Genomic DNA, 24,128 nt, shown 5'->3' with positions numbered 1-24,128 from the left:
TTGTAATTTCATATTTTATTTTTGTACTTTCATCACACTTCATAGGAATTTTTTGTACTTAAAAATCTTATTTATTTAATTTTGCATCTTCAAATTTATTTCCTCAATGGGCTCTGGTGGATTTCCAGACAAATTCAAAGATGATAACTACTAAAGGGTACATGGAATGCCTTCCTTGGAAGATGATTATTGGAAATATAATAAGAGTAACTAAGAGGGGAGGGGTGAATTAGTTACCACTAAAATAAATCCTAGATCCCTTATATATTAGTACAAAATAAACTCTAAAAATTGAACTCTACTGATGCTCGACAAACATAGAAAAATGTTGTAACTCAGTAAACACTAAAAATGCTCGGCAAATACTTAACATGAAAATCTTAAGATGTTATCTGAGATTACTATTACTTTAACTTAGTTGCAAACACATAAGAGAAATAGCATGAACACATTTGGCACCAAGATTTAACATGGAAACCCAATTTAGGAAAAACCACCAATTGCAACTAGTTATTGATTTTCACTCTTCTGAAGTGAGCCCTATTAGGAGCCAACCCTGCTAAAAGTTACAAAACACACTGTTAGGTGTGAACCTATTAGAGGATTTAATCACCCTATTAGTAGTGGCCTTGTTAGAGGTCTTTGAAAAATTCAATAGAAATACCACCTTGTTAGAGGATTTAGAAATAGTTGTTAAGCCAACTCTATTAAGAGATTTAGATCACTACTACAATGGTTAGAGAGTAACAATGAGATGACTTGATTTCAAATGCAACTAAATTGTTGATTATAGATATCAATTCTGGTATATTTAATCCTTTTTGATTAAATGTATCTTTTTAGATCTACAAGGATATTTTTCTTATCCTTCTAATTCACTTCCTCTTAGCATCATTAAATCTTCAATTATCTTCCATTCATTTTTAAAAAAAAATTCTCAACTTGATCTTACATTTATATCTTTCATATTGTCAAGTCAGCTAGAATATAACTTAGAATAATTAATATTCATCTCCTTAGTCATCTAGAAACAACAAACAATTCAATTGAACTTAATATGCCAAAACAACAAAATCCTTTGTTAGCTAATTCTGCTCGGTAGACACTAACTCAAAAATGATTTTCCTATGTTAACCAAGTGAACTCAATCAACACTACATATTTGCAAAGTTTCTTTGGTAACTAAGTGAGCTTGGTTAACATTGGTTCCATCCAATATTTTCTTCATTAACCGAATGAGCTTGGTTAACACTGGTTCCATCCAATATTTCCTTCATTAATTGAATGAGCTTGGTTAGCACTCAACTATCACAAACTTTCCTTTGGTGCCCGTGTGAACTCAGTAGATACTGTCTTCTGAACTAGGAAAACTCTGGAATTCCTTGTAGACACAGAAAACTATCTTCAATGACTGAGTGAGCTCTTCATACATTGATTGGAAATGATATGACATTTTGTGTAACATCAATGATAATACATAATTAATCAATTGTTCCAATAATCTCCTTCTTTGGCATTGATGGCAACACAAAATGTCATGCAATGAAATTTTTAGAGCAAGAATAAAGTAAGGAAGTATCCTTAGTTTCATTCTGATTCTCATCCATTAGAACTCTCTCTATCAATGTGAACTCTTTTTACCTTCAGTTTCTCCCTCTGATAGAAAATTTTTATCTTCTACAACTTCTTCTAATAGCAAACTCTGCCTTTGATATCAGACCAAGTTCATTCTCTGTTTTTACATCTCTTTCTCTTTTTGCTTACAAAATTTCTATGAGATATGATAGAAAAATTCTCCCTCTCTGACATCTCATGCCAAAGACAATATTCAGTGAATATCAATGTACCTCAAGTATGGATTTATTTGCAATATGACCTTGTAATTAATACACCAATTGATTTATCTTCAACATGTTCTAGTTGATGCATCACTAAACTTCTTTTAGTGAGCTTTAGATAGAGGAATGACCCCTAGCTTACCTCTTAGATAAGAAATTCATCCTTAGGTAATGGCTTGGTGAATATGTCTGCATTTTTTCTTTTGTATTCACATATTCCAATCTTACTTCTTTATCTTGTACCAATTCTCTCAAGAAATGATATTTTATAGCAATGTGTTTTTGTGTCGGTATGCATTAATTGATTCTTTGATATATTGATTGCACTGGTGTTATCACAACATTTAACTATTGGATCCTTGATCTCTATCTTCATACCTACTAATAGTTGTTTGGACCAAACAATATTAGAATAATTGACTACTGCTGCCATATATTTTGACTCTGCTATGGACTGAGAGATATAATTCTATTTCTTGCTTGTCCAAGACACTAGTTTTTTATCAAGAAAGAATGCTCCACCACTGGTGCTTTTTCTGTCATCAATACTTCCTCCCCAATCAACATCTATGAATACTTTTAAATCCAAATTGCCTCCTATTTTGTACCATAAACCATATTCTTCAGTACCTTTCAGATATCTCATGATTCTTTTGATTGCCATCATGTGACTTTCTTTGGGATTTTTTTGAAAATCTTGCCACCATATTGACTACTAATGCAATATTAGGTCTTGTATGCACAACATACTGCAATTTTTCAATCATTGATTTGCATGTGGTCTGATCTACCTCTTTGGAATCATCATTTTTGGAAATTTTATGTCTAGTAGACATAGGGGTTCCAACTGGTCTTGAATCTTCCATTCCAAATTTCATTAGTATCTCCTTGATATATTTAGATTGAGTAATGTAGATATCATCTTTCTTTTGCTGGATCTATAATCCAACAAAGAATTTTATCTCTCCAAGCATAGACATTTCAAATTATTTACTCATTTCTTCTGAAAATGCTTTGCACAGGTCATCATTTCCTATGAATAGAGTGTCATCCACGAATATTTCTGCCAACATAATCTTTTTGTTTGGTCTTCTTTGATATACAGACTACTATTATCATTTATTCTTTGAAAACCAATCTGTACTAAATAATTATGAAGTCTTTCATACCAAGCTTTGGGAGCTTGCTTGAGACCATATAATGCCTTATGCAATTTGTAGACCATGTCTCTTTTTTTGGGATCTACAAAACCTTCAGGTTGTTCAATGTAGACTTGCTTATTAAGAATTCCATTCAAGAATGTAGATTTTACATCCATTTGATAAACTTTGAAACCTTTGTGAGCTGCATATGCTAGTAAAGTTCTAACACCTTCTAATCTTGCAATAGGAGCAAAAGTTTCACCATAATGAATATCTTCTTCTTGAGAATAGCCTTTATATACTAACCTTGCTTTGTTTTTGGAAACTTTTTCGTCTTCAGTTAGCTTATTTTTGAATACCCACTTTGCACCAATTACATTTTTATCCTTGGGTCTAGGAACAAAATTCCAAGTTTTATTCTTCTCTATCTATTCTATTTCTTCATTTATTGCTTCAATCCAACTTTCATTATCCAAAGCATCTTTAATATATCTAAGTTCAAATTCAACAAGTAAACATGTACCTTTCAATTTTTTTCTTATCATTGTTCCATTTGATTTGTCTCCAATGATCTAGTTAGGTGTATGATGCCTTCTGACATATCTTGCTAGGTAGCCTTTGACTGTGACTCGGGTCCTTTAGACTATGACTCAGGTTGAACAGATTGCAACTCGGTAGCTGTTGGAGATTTTGGGGACTCAGGAGACGAGGCCTCCTATCTACTAGATATATTTGGTAGGGTATTAGGTTCATAGTAAACAAATCTTCTGTAATCCTCAAGCTTTTTGTTGCTTTTTTCTTCACTCTTTTTTGCAAACTCATCAATTCTCACATGTTCATTTCTATGATTTCATGAGTAGACAAATTCAAACATTTGTATGCTTTACTTCTATAGGAGTATCCTAGGAACATGCCTTCATCACCTTTGACATCAAATTTACCTTTCCTATATTATTTCAAAATATAACATTTGCTGCCAAATACTTTCAAGTAACTTACATTAGGTTTGTAGCCATACCATAGATCATAAGAAGTTTGATTTGAATCTTTCTTCAACTATACTCTATTCAAGGTATGTACTACAATGCTGATTGCTTCTTTCTAGTATTTGATTGCAACATTCTTTTCTATTATTAGTGTTCTTGCACAATCCATGATGGATCTATTCCTTCTTTCAGCTATACCATTTTGCTGAGGTGTACCAGGGGTTGATAATTGTCTTTTAATTCTTTTTTCAATGTAGAATTCATTAGAGATGAATTCACCACCCTTATCTAATCTCAAACATTTCAAATTCTTTCCAGTTTCTTTTTCTACTCTTTCTAGATACCACTTGAATTCTTGAAAAGCTTCAAATTTTTCTTTTAGATACATTACAATCATCATTCTTGATTTTATTTCTAGGATCTAGGACTATTACAGAGGAATGCTTAAAATTATTACATAAAGTTAATTCAAAGCATTAATTAATGAATTAACACAACTTAAATGCTTAAATGAACAAAGCATAATAAGGTAATGACTGAAAGAAAGAGAGTAGAGAGTTAGAAGAAAAAATACAATTGATAACAAAGTTCGTCCAGTATGAACTACATCTTTGGGTCTTGCTCCAATAGGGGGGACCAATCTGATTAACTCCAAAATTAGGTACAGTGTTACAAATCACTCCCTCAAAAGTACAACAACATCACTTTGATGTACATGACTGAACAATGTCCTCATAGGAATATCTCCCCAATTTTCAAAATTTCTAAATCCTCTCCATGTCCCTTAGAAAGGCCCCTAACCCACCTTTTATACAAAATATTAGTGTAAAATAGGCCAAAACTAAATATTTTAAAAATAAGGCCTTGAACTAATGAATTTCCGAAATACCCCTTTAGCCATTTTACATTTTTGGCTTTTAGCAAATTTGGGGTTTTAAATCATATAACCAAATAACAAATAGCCTTAATTTACTAAGGTGGCAATAGGTTGTTTAAGGGTTAAATAAAAAAATAGCCTGTATAAATATTAAACCAAACAAGTGGTGTGGCAGCAGTTGAACTTTTTAACTACCCACCGGTTAGGGTTCCAACCCTGCTTGTGGTCACCATTTTAAAATGGCTTCATCGGTTGTTTAAATTCAAATATAATATATGTTGTTGTTAGTTTTGAAGACCGTTGATGGCCCAATGGCCAATGGTCAAATTTTGGGGACTGGAGGTCATGGGTTTGACCCCGCTGGCCACCATTGACTTGCCATTGTGCCATGTAGACATGCCACGTATACTAACAACTTTTTTGCCATTGCAACATCACTTATTGACTATGCACTGCCACATCACCCTGACTTCGATCGAGCATATCTTTTGCATATGGGCTCTATTTTTAATGAAATGAACATCATTGGAAAGCTCTCGATGAGACCTTCGATCTGATGGAAACTTTGACTGATTCTATGGAGTTCAAAATTTTTCCTTTCTAACAGTCTCTGAACCAAGATTTGAACAACCTTTGACTGACCATAACTTGAGCATATGAACTCTATTTTTGCCTATTTGAATTGCATTGGATCCAAAATTTTGAGAACTCTAACATGGTGCTAATTATTGGAGTTTTGGAGATACTTTAATTTTTGATGAAAATATCCCCCAGATCAAGCCTCCCCACTGAGAAGCTTTTGGACCATCAAAAGTTTGGATTACTTGGAAAGTAGGTGAGGATATAGTTCCCTCACTTTTCAAATCTCCATCCATCTTGCCTTTCTTGGATGCATCCCCTTCAATCCTACTTAGAGGCATTCAATTGGTCCTCTTCATGAAGTTCTAACATTCTGTTAAGGATAACATCTTCTGGCAATTCTGACATGTACTCTGGTGAAATATCATCAACTGAGGGAATCTAAACACTAATATCTTCATCCAAGATCATTAGGGGCTCATACAACTTCAGATTCTCAACATTGACAACTGAGTAAATTTGCATGTATGGAGGAAGATTAGGGTAGAAGGCATTGCTACCAATCTTCTCTAAGATTTTAAAAGAACCATACCGGATAGGCTTGAGCTTCCTTCCTTTACCTTGCATTCTTTCCTTGCTGATATGTAACCAAACTTTGTCACCAAATTGAAACTAATGATCGATGTGATGCTTATTATGGAAAGCCTTGTATCTTGATTAGCTTTGCTCCAACTGTATCTCTACTACCTAATGGATTACTTGGACTTTTTCAATGAACTTTAAAGTCCTTTCTGCATCATGGCATCCATCAATAATGTCATCCTTCCGAAAAGAAAAATCTGTTGGCATTTTAGGCAAATAACCGAAGCAAGTCTCAAAAGGAGACCTCTTTGTAGAAGAGTGTGTGGCATGGTTGTAAGCATGCTGCACATAATGAAGACTTTCATCCCATAACTTAGGATGCTTACTACAGTAACCTCTAAGAAGATGAACAACTGACCTATTGACTACCTCTATCTATCCATCGATCTATGGATGGAAGGCTGTACTCTTTTTCAGCTTGGTGTCCATGAGTCCCTACAAAGATGATGAAAATTCCCCTAAGAATTGATAATCTTGATCTGATACAATAGAAGTAGGTAACCCAAAATGAACCCATATAGATTGAAAGTACAAATGAGTTGTCAGTTCAACAGTGATTTTCTTTTTACAAGGCATTAAAATACACATTTTGTTGAACCAATCAACTAATACATACAAATAATCATGACCCTTCCTAGACATAAGTAAACCCCCCACAAATTCCATAGACACACTTTCCCATGGACAGGATGGTATAGGTAATGGTGTGTACAAACCCAATTTCCTATTACTTGGTTTGCTAGTTGCACACATTACACATCCTTTTATATACTTAGTGACAATTTCTTGCATATGAGGCTAGTAAAAATACTTCTGTAATTGAGCCAATATTTTACTTACCTTGAAATGTCTTGCAATCTAAGAGGAATGTGCTTCACAGATTACCTGTGCTTGTTCATCTTTAGGAATGCATAATTTTCCCAAGTGTTACAACAAGTTATTTTGCACATAATAGTCTTTCTCTTCTATATGTTTACCTTGGATTAAAGCTGTATAGATATCCTTAAAGTTCCCATCATTAGCATACTATTCCTGAAAACTTTCATAAACCATAGAACTATTCTAAAGGATAATCAAAGAATTCATAATAGGAGGCCTAGAGAGCATATTTGCTACTTTGTTATGGGCACCCTTCTTATACTTGATTACCAAATGAAATTATTGCAGAAAACCCATCCACCTAAAGTGCCTACTTTTTTGTAACTTAGGTTGTGAGTCCAAATATTGAAGTGGTTGGTGATCAGTGTGGATTATAGTTTCCTTTCCCATTAAGTAGTGCTTGCATTTTTTAACACTCTAAACTAAATCATAAAGTTCCTTATCATAAGTGGGATAGTTACTTATTGCTCCTGAAAAAGTTTCAGAGTGGTAGTAGACTGATTTACCTCCTTGCATGAGTACAACTCCCATAGAAAACCTACTTGCATCTATCTCGATCTCAAATGGTTGATGTAAATCTGGTAAAGATAGAATTGGTGCGGTGATCAACTTTTCCTTGAAAGTGTCGAAAGCCTTTTGTTGTGAACCCCCCTACTGAAAAGTTTCCTTGGTATTGGTTAGTGCATGCAATGGTGATGCAATATAAGAGAAGTTTGCAATGAACTTCCTCCAGTACTAAACTGCACCTAAAAATCTTTTGACTTCTATAACAATACTTGTCTTAGGCCATTTTACAATACATTCAACCTTCGTAGGGTCTACTTTCAATTAATCATTTCCTACTACATAGCCTAAGTACACTAAGGATGTCTTAGCAAATTTGCATTTTGACATCTTTACATAGAGTTTTTCTTTTCTCAGTATATCAAATACTTTCTTTACATGAGCTACATGATCATCCCAAGACTTACTGAATACAAGAATATCATCTAAATAGACTATGACAAAATCATCAATAAAGGGATGAAAGACATCATTCATGACTCTCATAAATGTAGCTGGTGCATTACAAAGCCCAAAAGGCATGACCAACCACTCATAAAGTGTCTATTTTGTCTTAAAAGTAGTTTTCCAAATATCACTTTCTACAATTCTTATTTGATGATATCCGCTACATAAGTCTAGCTTAGTGAAATAAATTGCATGTTTCAACTGATCAAGTAAATCATCAATTCTAGGAAGAGGGTACTTATTCTTTACCATTATACTGTTCAGAGCCTTGTAGTTAATGCACATTCTCCAAGTTCCATCTTTCTTTGGAACCAACACAATAGGAGAACCACAAGGAGAAGTAATAGGATAGATAACTTGTTTCTCGATGAGCTCTTGAACTTACTTCTTGATTTCTTCATTCTGCAAGACTGATAAACAGTACATCTCAATATTAGGAAGTGGCACTTCTGGTCGCAACTAAATTTCATGCTATATCTCTCTTTTAGGAGGCAATCCCTTCAGTTCTTGAAACACACCATCATAAGCAGAAACAACTTTGACCATTTCAGCCTTATGTTTCAGATCACATCCCTTGAATGCCTCATATGTTTCATCTTCTTTGGCTTTTACAATAATCAACACAAAATTTTTACTAGAGTTGACTAACCTTTTCATCTAACCAGCATTAACTAGTGCCATATTAGTCTTAACCTTATGTGCCTATACAATGTATTCAATTTTATCTTTAAATATATGATACTTATTTTCCCCCCTATAGAAGATAGCCTGTCGATCATACAAATAAGGACTCCCAAGTACAAGACCATAAATATCTAGAGGGACTACATCAACTTCTACCTCATCTACAAAGTTTGTAGTGAGAGAAAATCTTAACTTACATTGCTTGGTTACCTGTAACTGTGCACTATAGCAAACCCATCCAAGAGGATATGGCTTCGGCCTCTTTTCAGGATGCAACTTCTAGCACTTAGAATCATCATGCCCTTCTTTCTTGCAATGTGAGCATGTGGGTTTCTCACCCTCTTTCTTTACTATAGTTGTCTTTTTACTCTTTCCCTTTCCTTTGGACTTTTCCTCAGACTTAGATGACTTCTTATCAAACTTATCAATGAAAGTACCCTTACCTCCTGACTCTAAATGTGTTCCCTGTACACATACTTCATCCAAATTACAAGGATTCAAGACAAGAATATAATGCCTTAGGTAAGAATGAAGACCACCTATATACTTGAGTAAAGTGTCCTATGTATATAATGGGACATTTAATGAAATAGCCTTTTTAAGAAACTCATTGGTGTACTCCTAGATAGTTTGACCTTTCCCTTGCCTAAAATGTTGCTAGTTCATCATTAACTGCTACATATGGCCTAGGGGGTAGAATTGCTTCTTTAAAGCACTAACAAATTCTGACCAAGACAAATTGAACTTACCATGTTGTGAAGTTTCATGCCGAGTCCTACTCTCCCACCAAGTTAGAGCTACACCACCTAACTAAAGAGTGGCTAACTAAATTCTATCAATATCATCTACAAGGTTTTGAACTCTACAGTAGACTTCTACTTGTTGAATCCAGTCATCTAGTTTCTTGGCATTTAACTCCCCAAAATACTTTGGCAAGTCAAACTTTACATCCAACTTGATTTGAGGCTTATGTTCACCCTTAAAAATATCAGAAGATTTAGAATGCATAGAAGAAGGAGAAGAGGGAGAATATGGAGAAGAAGGAGATGAGGGAGAAGATGGAGGAGTCTTTGGTGGATAACAATCAACACCTTTCTTTTTCCCTTTGTCTCCATGAGCTACACGTTTTTGCATCTTTTCTTCTCTTTCCTATAACAAAACTTCTACTATTAACTACAAATTCTGGAGAGTACTTTTATCTTCTGAACCTTGTCCACCACCTTTATCTTCCATATGGAATGGTGGATTAGCTCTTCATTTTCTGACCTTGGGATTATATTCTTCAAGGTCACCTTCACCTTGATTCAACTTAGATCTTGTTAACATTCAAATATGCAATACTAGTCCAACAAAAGCTTTGATACCAAACTTGATCTGATTTCTAGGATCTAGGACTATTACAGAGGAATGCTCAACATTATTACATAAAGTTAATTCAAAGCATTAATTAGAAAATTAACACAACTTAAATTCTTAAATGAATAAAGCATAATAAGGTAATGACTGAAAGAAAGAGAGTAGAGAGTTAGAAGATTAACACAATTTATAATAGAGTTTTTCCAATATGGACTACATCTCTAGGTCCTGCTCTAGTAGAGGGGACCAATCTGATTAACTCCAAAATTAGGTACAGTGTTACAAATCACTCCCTCAAAAGTACAACAACATCACTTTGATGTACGAGACTAAAAAATGTCCTCATAGGAATATTTCTCCAATTTTTAGAATTTTTGAATCCTTTGCATGTCCCTTAGAAAGGCCCCTAACCCCTCCTTTTATACAAAATATTAGCCTAAAATATGCCAAAACTAAATATTTTAAAAATAGGGCCTTTAACTAATGAATTTCTAAAATACCTTAGCCATTTTACATTTTTGGCTTTTAGCAAATTTGGGGTTTTAAATCATAACCAAATAAAAAATAGTCTTAATTTACTAAGGTGGTGGCAGGTTGTTTAAGGGTCAAATAAAAAAAGAGCCTATATACATTTTAAGCCAACAAGTGGCGTGGCAGTAGTTGAACTTTTTAACTGCCTACTGGTTAGGGTTCCAACCCCATTGGCGGCCACCATTTAAAAATGGCTTCGGTTGTTGTTTAAATTCAAAAAAAGAATGTATGCCATTGTTAGTTTTGAAGACCACTAATGGCCCAATGGCAACTAGTCAAATTTTGGGGATTGGAGGTTAGGGGTTTGACCTCATTGACCACCATTGACTTGCCACTATGCCACATGGACATGACACATGTACCAACAACTTTTTTGCCACATCACCCGTTGACTGTGCACTACCACATCACCTTGACCTCAATCGAGCATATCTTTTGTGTACAAGCTTCATTTTTGATGAAACAAACATCGTCGGAAAGCTTTGAATGAGACCTTTGATCTGATGCTAACTTTGACTGATTTTGAGGAGTTTAAATTTTTCCTTTTTGATGGCCTCTGAACCAAAATTTGACCAACCTTTGAGTGGCCATAACTTGAGCATATGAACTCCATTTGCCTGTTCAAATTGCGTTGGATCAGAAATTTTGAGAACTCTAACATGGTGTTGATTATTGGAGTTTTGGAGATGCTTCAATTTTTGATGAAAATATCCCCAGATCAATTCTAGAATAGTCATTGACAAAAAGAATGAAAAAATTATCTCCACTACAACTCTCTATTCCAATAGCTCCACATAAGTTTATATGCACAAGATCTAAGACTTCTTTAGAATGATAGTTCTTGCTTTTGAAACTAGTCTTTTCCATCTTACCAATTTGACAATTTTTGCATAAACCCATATCAGGTTTCCTCAAGCTAGGAATACCTCTTACTCTTCTATTTTTGCTTATTTTAACATGATTATAAAAGTTCACATGACATAATATTTTGTGCCATAATCAAATTTCTTCTATTTTAGTAATAAAACATGAAATTTCATTGAGATCTAGATAGAATAGGTTACCTTTTGTTTGTTTGCTTGCTAGATCCAACTAGATTTCCTTTTCCATCCAGCAATTTTCCCTTACCATTCATAAATTTTACCTTGAATCCAACGTTATTCAACTATGCCACACTCAGTAGATTAAGCTTTAGTCCTTCAACCTAATAAGCATTATCACATATAAGTTCAATGGTCAAAGAGATACATCCTTTTCTTTTTATGCAACAATGTTCATTGTTTCCAAATCTCACACTACCACTATCATAATGTTCCATGTGTTCAAACTTTATTTTGTCTCCAATCATATGATGTGATTAGCCACTATCAATAATCTATGTATCATTTTTACTAACATGAGAGATAAGTACCATCTTATCTCCTTCATCATCAAATTCATCTTTTATAGCAATATAAACCATTTCATCTTCACTGTTATCAGAATCTTTAGCCATAAAACAATATTTCTTACCTTTGCCCTTGTAGTCATTGTAGTTTTTGAATTCTTTCTTGCCTTTGTACTTATTACTTTTCTTTTCATCCTTGTTTTCTTGGTTTGGACACCTTGCAACAATGTGACCAATTTCTTCACAAGAAAAGCAGATTAGAGGAATCTTACTGTTGTACTTTCCTCTACCTTTGGAATATTTCCTTGCAAGTAGGGATTCAAAAACTTCAAGATCATTGTCTAAATTTTATTCTTCTTCTTCTTCTTCACTTCCTAATTGATTGGCCTTTGATTTCTTACCTCTTTTCTTGAGTGAAAGTTTGGCTTCAAATGTAGACTCAATACTTTTGGAACTAGGAACATAGTTGTCATTGTTATCCAACTCAAAAGCTATTAATCTTCCAACTAAAGCATCCAAAGTTATATTGCTATTTGGATCACATATCATCTCTTGAATAGTAGACACTATAATTACATAGATAGGAAGAAGGGTTTTGAGTACCTTTCTTACAACTATTTTGTCATCAATGTCTCCTCTAGATGCTTTGATTGCACTCACACTTGCTTTGATTCTTTTGACATATTTTGCTATGTTTTCATCTTCTCTCATCTTTATCTAATCAAATTGTCCTTTGAGACTTTCTACTTTGGCTCTTCTTACATTGTCATCTCCTCCATAGATGGCTTTTAGTTTGATCCACCTATCATGAGTTGTAGTACAACTTTTAACTTCATCAAATTCAACATAATTAAAAGCAGATGCAATGTTAATCATCATGATGTTATGATTTTTCTTTTTAGCAATATCTTCAACTGATAATGTTCCAGTGGGAGTCTTGTATTTAGTATCAAGATACTTACAACCTGAATCACTGATAGTGTCTAGATGTAACTTCATAAGTCCTTTCCATGCTACAAAGTTCTCTCAGTTCAACTTGGGAATCTCTCTTCTATAAGACATCCTACTCTTTAGCTTAGGTCCTCAAAACCTTCTCTACAAGCCCCAAAAGCTCTGATACCAATTATTAGAAATATAAGAGGAGTAAAAAAATGTAAGAGGAGTAGCTGAGAGGGGAGGGGTGAATTAGTTACCACTAAAATAAATCCCATATCCCTTAGATGTCAGTACAAAATAAATTCTAAAAACTAAACTCTGCTGATGCTTGACAAACATAGAAAAAATCTTGTAACTTGGTAAACACTAAAAATGCTCGACAAATACTTAACATGAAAATATTAAGATGTTATCTAAGATTACTACTACTTTAACTTAGTTGTAAACACATAAGAGAAATAACATGAACACATTTAACACCAAGATTTAACATGGAAACCCAATTTGGGAAAAACCACCAATTGCAACTAGTTACTAATTTTCACTCTTCTGAAGTGAGCCCTATTAGGAGCCAACCTTGTTAAAGGTTACAAAACATACTATTAGGTGTGACCCTATTAGAGGATTTAATCACCCTATTAGGAGGGGCCTTGTTGGAGGTCTTTAGAAAATTCAAAAGAAATGCCACCTTGTTAGAGGATTTACAAATAGTTGTTAAGCCAACTTTGTCAAGATATTTAGATAACTGCTACAATGGTTAGAGAGTAACAATGAGATGACCTAATTTTAGATGCAACAGAATTGCTGATTACAAATCTCAATTTTAGTTTGTATACTTGATCCTTCTTGATCGAATGTATGTTTTCAACTCCACAAGGATATTTTGCTTATCCTTTTGATTCACTTCCTCTTAGCATAATTAAATCTTCAATTATCTTCCATGCATATTTTTTTTTTAAAATTATCAGCTTGATCTTATATTTATATCTTTCATATTGTCAAATCAACTAGAATATAACTTAGAATGATTAATATTCATCTCCTTAGTTGACTAGAACCAACAGATAATTCAATTGAACTTAATATTCCAAAACAAGAAAATCCTTTGTTAACCGACCCTGCTTGGTAGACACTAACTCAGAAATGATTTTCCTATGTTAACCAAGTGAACTCGGTCAACACTATATAGTTGCAAAGTTCCTTTGGTAATTGAGTGAGCTCGGTTAGCATTGGTTCCATCCAATATTTCCTTCATTAACTGAGTGAGTTTAGTTAACACTAAACTCTTGCAAACTTTCCTTTGGCACTCGAGTGAACTCAATAGATATCGTCTTCTAAACTAGGAAAACTTTGGAATGCTTGATAGACATAGAAAACTATCTTCAATGCCCAAGTGATCTTGACATACACTAACTTGAAATAATAGAACATTTTATGTAACATCAAAGACAATACACAATTAATCAATTGTTCCAACAAATGATCACTAATATTGTCATCACCATAGCTTGGGATCACACTCTATTCCATAGACCGTAAATCAAGTTTCAATACATTCTTACTTATTTTAATGGTAAGCCAGATTTTATCTAAAGAAACAACAACCATAAATATAGTTCCATGGAATGTCTTTACCATGTCTTAAAATAAACCTTAGGGAGTAACATAAATAACATACTAACACTCATATTTCTCTTCTCTTGAATTGAACACCCATATCACCAATAGGAAGAAATTATATACCTTGCAAAAAAGTATCCCCACTTTAGTTTCCACCCATTAATTCATCTTCCCCATCCTCATACTTTCCCAAAAAACATAGCTTCCCATTTTCTAACACTAAGGCAGGAAAAGATGGGTAGGACTTGTAACAATTACTATGCCAAATGTTTGGAAGAAATCTCCATTGATCTCCTTAAACTAAAACTCTTGGCGAGCAAAGTCATGACAACCTAGAAGACCACAGGTATTAATGTAGTAGGTCATTCCATTGGGGAATGTGCTCATCCAATGATGTGCCTCTACCCTATTCAATTTCTCCAAAAATTTACCCCAAGAATTTGTAGATCTCACATTTGTATCCATTGTGACAGGGATTTTCATCACCTCATCTTCAGTGGAATCATAGAGCAGAACTTTGTTGTAGGTTAAGAAAATAATTTCAAAGTGATCAACCTTGACCATTAGCTTTGTAGCATGTGGGTAGATCCTCTTTGGATGTGGCAATAATCTTTTTATTTTAAAGCATTGAATATCAAGGGCTCATCACTATAATGACAAAATAGAAAAATCCCCTTTACTGCAACATGAAGGTGTCATTGGTCCTCACTCAAGAGTAAAGGGATTGAAAACCATAATTTGAGAGCAACATAGAAGAATGTGATTCTGTTATTCTTATTCTGACCAAAAAAGTATGGACTCAGTCTTTTTATTGAAATTCTAAGTTATATTCTAGGATTTACAGGTAACCTTGGCCCTAATCAAGGAGGGTAGTGAAAGTCTTCTTAGAATCTCCTCTATTGTCCCCAAATCCAAATCAAAATCCAATTCCATCAAACTATTTCATAATTATTATGATGGGTTCAGGTATATAGAGGATTTCCTTCTTGAGTTACCACACCATAATATCTTCCTTTCTCATCACATTCATAATCCAAAACCTCATCGCTCAAATGATCTAGAATCTCTGTTATGTCAATGGTCCACTAGAAATTTCTTTTAAGATAGTAGGTAGTCCTTTTTAAATATTTTACAACAATAATTAGACTCACTATTCCATTCCATCCCTTTCAGTTTCTTGACTTAGTAATTTGTAAACATCTATTCACTTCTCTTCCATTAATTACGCTTGTGATTGGCTTCCATAAAATCTCTACAAACCTTTTGTTATTTCATTCTTGTTTAATTGAATCAAAAAATCAAACCATTCAAGTTCCCTAAAATTTGAATATGCTCTGATACCATGTTAAATTTAGAGGACTATTGCAAATGAAATAATACTATCTATAATTTTTGTATATTTCAAATGCAATAATCTCTCTCTCACATTTATATATGGGAATGAGGAAAAGAGAGAGACATATTAGGATTAAACATGGACATAAATAACAATTATATGTAAATATAACTAATATCAGAAAATAATAAATCACATAGAAGAGAACACAAGATTATTGTGATATAGAGCCTAATCAGACTCAGAGGTTTATTTAGCATGATTTTCTCCTCATATTATTTTTATACGAGTTTTCAGGGGCAATGCCTCCAAAGCCAAAAATGACCTTATATTGTAAAAGGAATTGACTGCTATTTTTCTATTGGATGACTTATTCTAGCCATAATATTGTAAGTTATAAAAAGCTTGTATAAAATGGCTTAGGGTTAGAGATTTCATTAATTTAGTGGTGATATTCTAGCTTCTTGTAGCATTATTGAGTTGTAAGGTATTGTGGATTGTAATCACTGGATAATAATAATATTGGACTTGATGTTGGTGGGCATAGCCCAGGGATTGGGTGAACCACTTTAAATCCCGGTGTCTTGTATTCTCTTCTGTGTGATCTATTATTTTTTGATATTATTTATATTTTCATGTAATTGTTATTTCTATCTAAGGTTAATCATAATAAGTGGTATTAGAGCCAACTGATTGTCATTTTTTTTAGCCAGACTATTGTCAATTTTTTTTTTGGTGATCCTTTGCAGGAAGGTCTCACAGTTGAGTGGAGAAATGGTAGATGAGGATAAACTAAAGGTGGATAAGTTTAATGGTTAGAACTTTCCATTCTGGAAGTTGAAAATGGAGGACTATATTTATCAGAAGGATCTATGGAAGCCATTGGAAGGAAAAACAAAGAAATAGGGAGCTATGACAAATGTGGACTGGAAGATTTTAGATAGAAAGGCACTTGGAAGCATTTGATTATGCTTGGCACCATCAGTGACATTTAACATTGCAAAAGCAAATATGATAGAAGAGTTGATGCAAACCCTAGTGAAACTGTATGAAAAGCCTTCCACTTCAAACGAGGTATTTCTCATGAAGCATTTATTTAATATGAAGATGATAGAAGATGGATCTCTTATAGATCATTTTAAAAAGTTTAATATTGTCACTAGCAAGTTATCTTCTATGGGTATTAATTTTGTGAATAAATTAGGGCTCTCTTGATTTTGTGTTCTTTTCCTAAAAGCTAGATTGGCTTGGTAATGGTTGTGAGTAATTCTATTTTTGGATCTAATACCCTAAAATTTGATGATGTGATTGGTATTATTCCGAATGAGGAATCTCATAGGAAAATCTCAGGTGGATCTACATTAGGAAGTGCTTTGAATGCACAAAATAGAGGTAGAATGACTAAGAGAGGAAATAATTTTGGAAATTGTGAGAAATCAAGAGGAAAGTCAAAGTGGAAGAGGTATTGATCCAGAGGACCAAGAGATTAATAGTACTGTGGTAAACTAGGGCATAAGAAGAAAGATTGTTGGACTTGAAACAATAATGAAGGAGATAAACCAAAAAGGAACAAGGAGACAAATGTGGTAACTAACAAATCTGAAGAGGATTCTTTTCTTCTTTCTTTAGAAAGTATTGATGATTCATGGGTTTTAGATTTCGGTGCTTCATTTCATGCTGCATCTCATAGAGGTTATTTTATTGATTATGTCCAAGGGGATTTTGGGCTTGTTTATTTAGGGGATAATGAACTTTGTCAAATTGTTGGAAAGGGAAAAGTTAAGATTACATTGTAGAATGAGAATCATTGGCTACTACATGAGGTAAGACATGTTCCAAGGCTAAGTAGGAATTTAATTTCAACAAGAAAACTTAGTGATGAGGGTTGTGTAGTTACTTTTAATAATAAAAATTGGAAGGTTTCAAAAGTTTCTCTTGTAGTAGAAAAAGATCTGAAAGTAGGCACCTTATATCTTTGTATAGGTCATAATGTTCCTTCTAATTTGATTATTTCAGAGAAAAATGAATGTTTTGGAATAGTTGTTGCAGTTGAATAAGAAGAACAAACTATTGCTGTAGATTCTGATACAACATAATGACACCAAAGACTTAGGCACATGAGTGAGAAAGGTATGAAAGTACTTCATTCAAAGAAAGTTTTACCTAGTTTGAAATGTGTTAATATGGATTTCTATGAAATTTTTGTGTATGGAAAGAGAGAGAGAGAGAGAGTTTTGTGATGAGTAGGAAGGAAAAGAAAAGTGATAAGTTAGAGCTTGTGCATACAGATGTATAGGGACCAACTCAAGTATCTTCCCTTGGTGGCTCTCATTATTATGTTACATTTATTGATGATGCAACTAGAAAAGTATGAGTTTATTTCTTAAAAAAAAAAATGATGTATTTCAAACTTTTAAGAAATGGAAAGGCTTGGTTGAAAATGAGGCTGGAAAGAAATTAAAATGTTTTAGATCTAATAATGGTGGTGAGTATTGTAGTCATGAATTTGAAGATTATTGCTCCACTAATGTTATTCGTAGACAAAAAACTATTCCAAGGACTCCATAGGAAAATGGAGTGGCTGAATGCATGATCAAGACTATAATGGAGCATGCAAGAAGCATGAGGTTGCATGTAGGGTTTCCCTTAAACATGTTGAGAAACATGTGTCTCAACCTTGCAATCCTTTCTTGGAAAATTCTAGAATTTGTTTGTGGAAGTTTTCCACTTGTTTATGCATTGGAAAATGGTTAGTGAGTTGTTAAAATGAGTCTTGTCCATAGTAGAATATAGGTAGGTCATTTCTAGAGCCTTGATGACTCATTTTGTGACTTTTATGGGGGTCTAGACTAAGAGACAAAATTGTGGACAAGATTACTATTTTAACCTGGTTGTTTTTCCATATTGGAAATGTAAATGTCAAAAATGGGTAACATGTAGCATGGTAGTTTTGCCCATGGTTTTGTAAAACCATAAGTGGTTTCTAGGTTGTAAAATCACTATAAAAGGAGGGCTTGGGGAGGTTTTTGTGTTATTGAGTTTAGTTTGCAAGACTAGTACTAGAAGGAGTCTCTCCAAGTTCGAGTTGTGGTGATGCGCTCCTATAAGAACTTGCATTGCAAGTGTATTGTAATCATCTTGGTTTGATAATACATTGTGCGAGTTTTGGAGGGTGGGGTTTTTCTCCTGGAAGGGTTTCCCCATGATAATCACTGTGTTGTGTGTTCTTTGTTATTTTCATTATGTTATTATGCATTTCTTGAGATCTTTGCAATAGTTACTTTGATTTGCATAATCGTCCTCTCAAAGATTAGCGTAGGAAGTGATTCTGCGCACCTTTGCTTCCTTACAAAACATGTGGGTAGAGACCATCAATAATATTGCATATTTGATTAATAGAGGTCCCACTACTCCTTTGGTTTGTGGTATTCTAGAGGATGCATGGACTGGTCAGAAGGTGAGTTATTCTTTTCTCAAAACCTTTGGTTGTGAAGTATTTGCTCATATAAATTCTGAAAATAGAACCAAGTTGGAAGCTAAGTTAAAGAAATGTGTATTTGTTGGATATGGTATTGATGAATTTGGTTATAGGCTTTGGGATTTTGAAAATCATAAAATTTTCAGAAGTAGGGATGTCATATTCAATGAGAAAGTATTGTACAAAGATATGTTGTAGCAGCATGAGAAGAAAGAAAATGATTATGTAGTGCTAGATGATAATCCAAAATAAAATGTTCCAACAATTCCTCATGATCTGCAACAACCACAATAACAAATACCACACACCCTAGCGAATCTTGGATGGTCAACAAGGCCACATAGACCTCCAGAAAGACTTTCTCCTTCTTTGTATTCTATTTTACTTACTGATACTAGTGAACATGAATGTTATGATGAAGCTGTGCAAGTGGATACAATGATTCAATGGGAGTCTACAATGAAAGAAGAAATTGACTCTTTTCTAAACAATAAGACATGGGATTTATGCAAGTTGCCTACAAGTAAATGGGCTTTACAGAATAAATGGGTTTACAGGTTGAAATAAGATGATGAAGGTAAGAAAAGATTTAAAGCTAGGTTAGTTGTAAAAGGATTTGCAGGGAATTGATTTTGATAAGATATTTTCTTTTGTTGTCAAAATGACTTCTATTTGCACTGTTTTAAGTATTGTGGCTACTAAAGATTTGCATTTGGAGTAGCTTGATGTTAAAACAACCTTTCTTGATGGTGATTTGGATGAAGAGACATATATGGCACATCTATAGGGATTTAAGGTCAAAGGTAAGGAGAACTTAGTGTGCATATTGAAGAAAAGTTTATATGGCTTGAAGCAAGCACCTTGGCAATGGTATTTGAAATTTGATAGGTTTATGAATGAGCATGGATATAGTAGGTGTCACTCAGATCATTGTGTTTATTTTAAGAGGTTGGGTGATGACAATTATTTTATGTTTATATGTTTATAATATGCTTGTAGCTTGGTCTAACATGGATCACATTACAGAGTTGAAATGCTAGTTAACACATTCATTTTCTATGAAGGATTTGGGGACAACAAAATAAATCCTTGGTATGAAGATTTTTAGAGATAGGAAGAACATAAAATTGATATTACCTTAGGTTGATCATATTGTGAAGGTGTTGCAACATTTCTCTATGGAGAATGCTGAAGCTGTCAGCACACCTTTACTTGGTCATATGAAGTTGACTAAGGAGATGGGTCCGAAGACACAAGAAGGGGAGGATAAGATGTCCAAGGTACCTTATGCTTTGACTATAAGAAGCTTGATCTATGCTATGGTATGTACAAAGCAAGATATTGCACATGCAATAGGAGTTGTTAGCAGGTATATGAGTCATCCAGGAACTGAGCATTGGAATGTAGTTAAATGAATTCTCAGATATTTGAGAGGAACAACCAGTAAGTGTTTACATTCTAGGGGCTCTACTATTGATTTACAAGGCTATATTGACTCAGATTTAGCAAGGATGTTGATACTAGGTGGAGTACTATAGGTTATGTACTTACTATCAGTGGGGCAACTGTTAGTTGGGTTTCTTGATTGTAGAAGATTAATGTTTTATCCACTACAAAGGCAACCAAGGAGATGATATGGCTTTAGTTCTTCCTAGAAGAATTGAGACACCCCCATAAGGATAATTATTTGTTTACAAATAGTCAGAATGCCATTCATCTTACAAAGAATTCAGATTTGCATTCAAAGACAAAACACATACAGTTGTAGTACAATTTCATTTGGTTAGTTTTGGATGATGGACATTTAAATCTGGAGAAGATACATATAGATGATAATCCAGTAGATATGTTTACCAAGGTAGTAACAAGGGAGAAGATAAACTCCTCTTCAACTTTGGTTGGTCTTCTAGACTAGACAAAATAAAAGAACAACAGAGTCCAAGGTGGTTTGATATTCTAGTGGGAGCTATAGCTTTAGTAGTGCTATGACTAGTCTCCAAGTGGGAGGTTATTTTTGTGGAGCCTAATTAGTCTCCAAGTGGGAGATTATTGTGATGTGGAGCCTAATCAAACTCAGAGCTTTATTCAGCGTTATTTTCTCCCCATATTATTTCTATAGGGTTTTTAGAGGTAGCACCCTTGAAGCCAAAAATGACCTTATATTGTAAACGGTATCAACTGTTATTTTCCTATTGGACAAATCATTCTAGCCCTAATTTTGTAAGAAGTAAAAAGTTTGTATAAAAAGGCTTAGGATTAGGGATTTCATTAATGTAATGGTGATATTGTAGCTTCTTACGATAGTATTGAGCTGTAAAGGATTTTGGATTGCAATCACTAGATAATAATAATATTGGACCTGCTATTGGTGGACATAGCCTAGAGATTGAGTGAACCATTTAAATCTTGTTGTCTTGTGTTCTCTTCTATGCAATCTATTATTTTTTGATATTGTTTATATTTTCATGTAACTGTTATTTTTGTCTAAAGTTAATCCTAACAAAGACACCAAGATTTAATGCGGTTCACCCAAACCCTGGGCTATGTCCACCAAATAGCAAGTTCAATATTATTATGATCTAGTGATTACAACTTGATTACAATATGTAATTAATTATGTATCTATATATAATATTAATTTATCTTAATAATATTTTAATATAATGTATGGCTACATAATTAATTATTATTAGTATATTCACCTTAATGAACAAACATGTCCCATGAAGGCACATTTCTCTCTCTTTTCCTCATTCTCTCTTTTCTTATAGGATTTATCTAACAGAAGCTAGAAAACATCAGGATGGAAAATCAACACAATTTTAAACTAGGTGGAAGGATGATTGGAATGTCACAACTCTAAATTAGTTTTGATTATTTTAATAGTTTTCTTTTAATCTTTAATTTCTTGTTGATATTTTATAATAATAACAATAATTATTTTAAGTTGTGCATTATACAAACTATTATAATCTTTTTAAATATGATATAAATATAATTTTTTATTTTATAATTTAATATTATGAAATATAAAATGTATATAATAATATCTTAATTCAATGATTTCATATTTTAAATAAAACTAGATAAGAATAGAAATAAAGTAAATTAAAATAAGCGAAAGATAAAAGTAAATAATAATCGTTTAAGTTTGCTTAGAATTATTATTTTTTACATGAATTAGAGAGCTTGTTTTAAAATCTAAATTAAGGAAATTTGTATTGCCATGTGATCTTAAAGGAAATAAGAGCTATAGGGAAGCATAGTTCCTGCCAATGGTAAGTAGGGAATGTTGATTTAGAGTTAAAAATAAGGAGGCACTTGCATGGAAACTTGAGTCAAGCTAAAAACATTATGTACATAGAAATCTAGAAAAACACTAATAACATATGCTACTTTAATTCAAACCAAATACAGATGAAAATAAATTCTTTTAACATATCAGTATTTGAAATTAAAAGAGATTTTATGGTATGGAGTGACACTTAATGTGACATCTTGAACTAATTCTATGCAACCTAGCACCATGTACAAAAATTCATCAAATTCATAATTCTGCATTATCCAATCAAACAATTTTAATAGGCAAGTCATTATCCAAATATCTTAGTAGTTGTCTTTCCAATCTTAAAAATTACTTATGAAATTTCCTCATTATTTACAAATTTGTAGTATAGGAGAAAAAAAACAAAAAATTATTATAACTGTTGACTCCTAAAAGAGTTGTACATTCTTAGCATGGATACCACTAAGATAAATTATGGTGTCCTAGTGGGAGTTTTCAACAAGCATCTAATGGAGTTGCATGATAGTGTCGACAAGGTGAGGAAGGAGTTTGTTGGGCTTAGGAGCCATTTTCACATCACCAAAAAACATTCCATTAAGGTGATGCACTTTTTCTTGGTGACTCTTTGGGTGTTGCAAGAGTGGGTTGCTAAAAAAAAGATGGACAAGGATGATGGTTACAAGGAGGTCTTCTAGTTCCTCAAGGAAGAATGGACTACCAAAATCCTCTCCAAGAGGATGGGTGGAGGTGAAAACTTTTATTTGACCCTTGGGGTCCAAAAAAATGGTTATTTTTTATACTAGGTATAGCCATGCATGACATGGTCATGGTCCTATGAGGCTTGTTTATTGTCTAAACTATTATATTAAGTATTTGGACTTAGTTAGTTTTAATGATCAATCTAAAGTACTCTTACTCTAGCTATGTTCTTAACAAAGGTAAGAATGTGGTTTCTTTCCATCTACTAGTAATGTGCTAGTTGCTATTAATACATATTCTTTGTGTTGTTAACCTTCCAGTTCCTATATGTACTACATACCAACACCCTCTTTCTACTTTATCTTTCAAAAACATTGTACTCTCATACTCAAAGGGACAAGTAAGAGCCAATTCACATACTATGAAAATAACTAATGTGTCATATATGTGGACTTTGTCTTAACACTCAAAATTAGACACTGAACTTCTACAATTTTCCTTGGTTGAAAATGATATAGTCAATCCTTTTGAAACAAAAAATTATTTGAACATCAATCTTATAAATCCATAGCAAGTTTTGGAGGGAAAAAATTATATCAAACCTTACAACATCAAACAAACAAAGAGTTGCATATTTCAATGCTTCATAGCTACTCATACTTTTTTCTTCCAAGGAGTTAGGTTTGAGTGGGAATAGATGTAATTTGATAATCTAATATTTTTCTCAATGGTATATTCAACAATATTAATATTAATATTTTCCAAAAAAAAATCCTAGGTAATGATTAAAATTATAATATTAACATTCAGTATCCCATAATTTTCGTGAAAAATTGCTATATGTCTATAGCCTTTTGATGT

Source organism: Cupressus sempervirens, chromosome 3, assembly GCF_028749045.1.
Source record: "Cupressus sempervirens isolate cs-2001-9-10 chromosome 3, ASM2874904v1, whole genome shotgun sequence".
NCBI lineage: Eukaryota > Viridiplantae > Streptophyta > Pinopsida > Cupressales > Cupressaceae > Cupressus > Cupressus sempervirens.
This window is presented reverse-complemented; position numbering follows the sequence as displayed.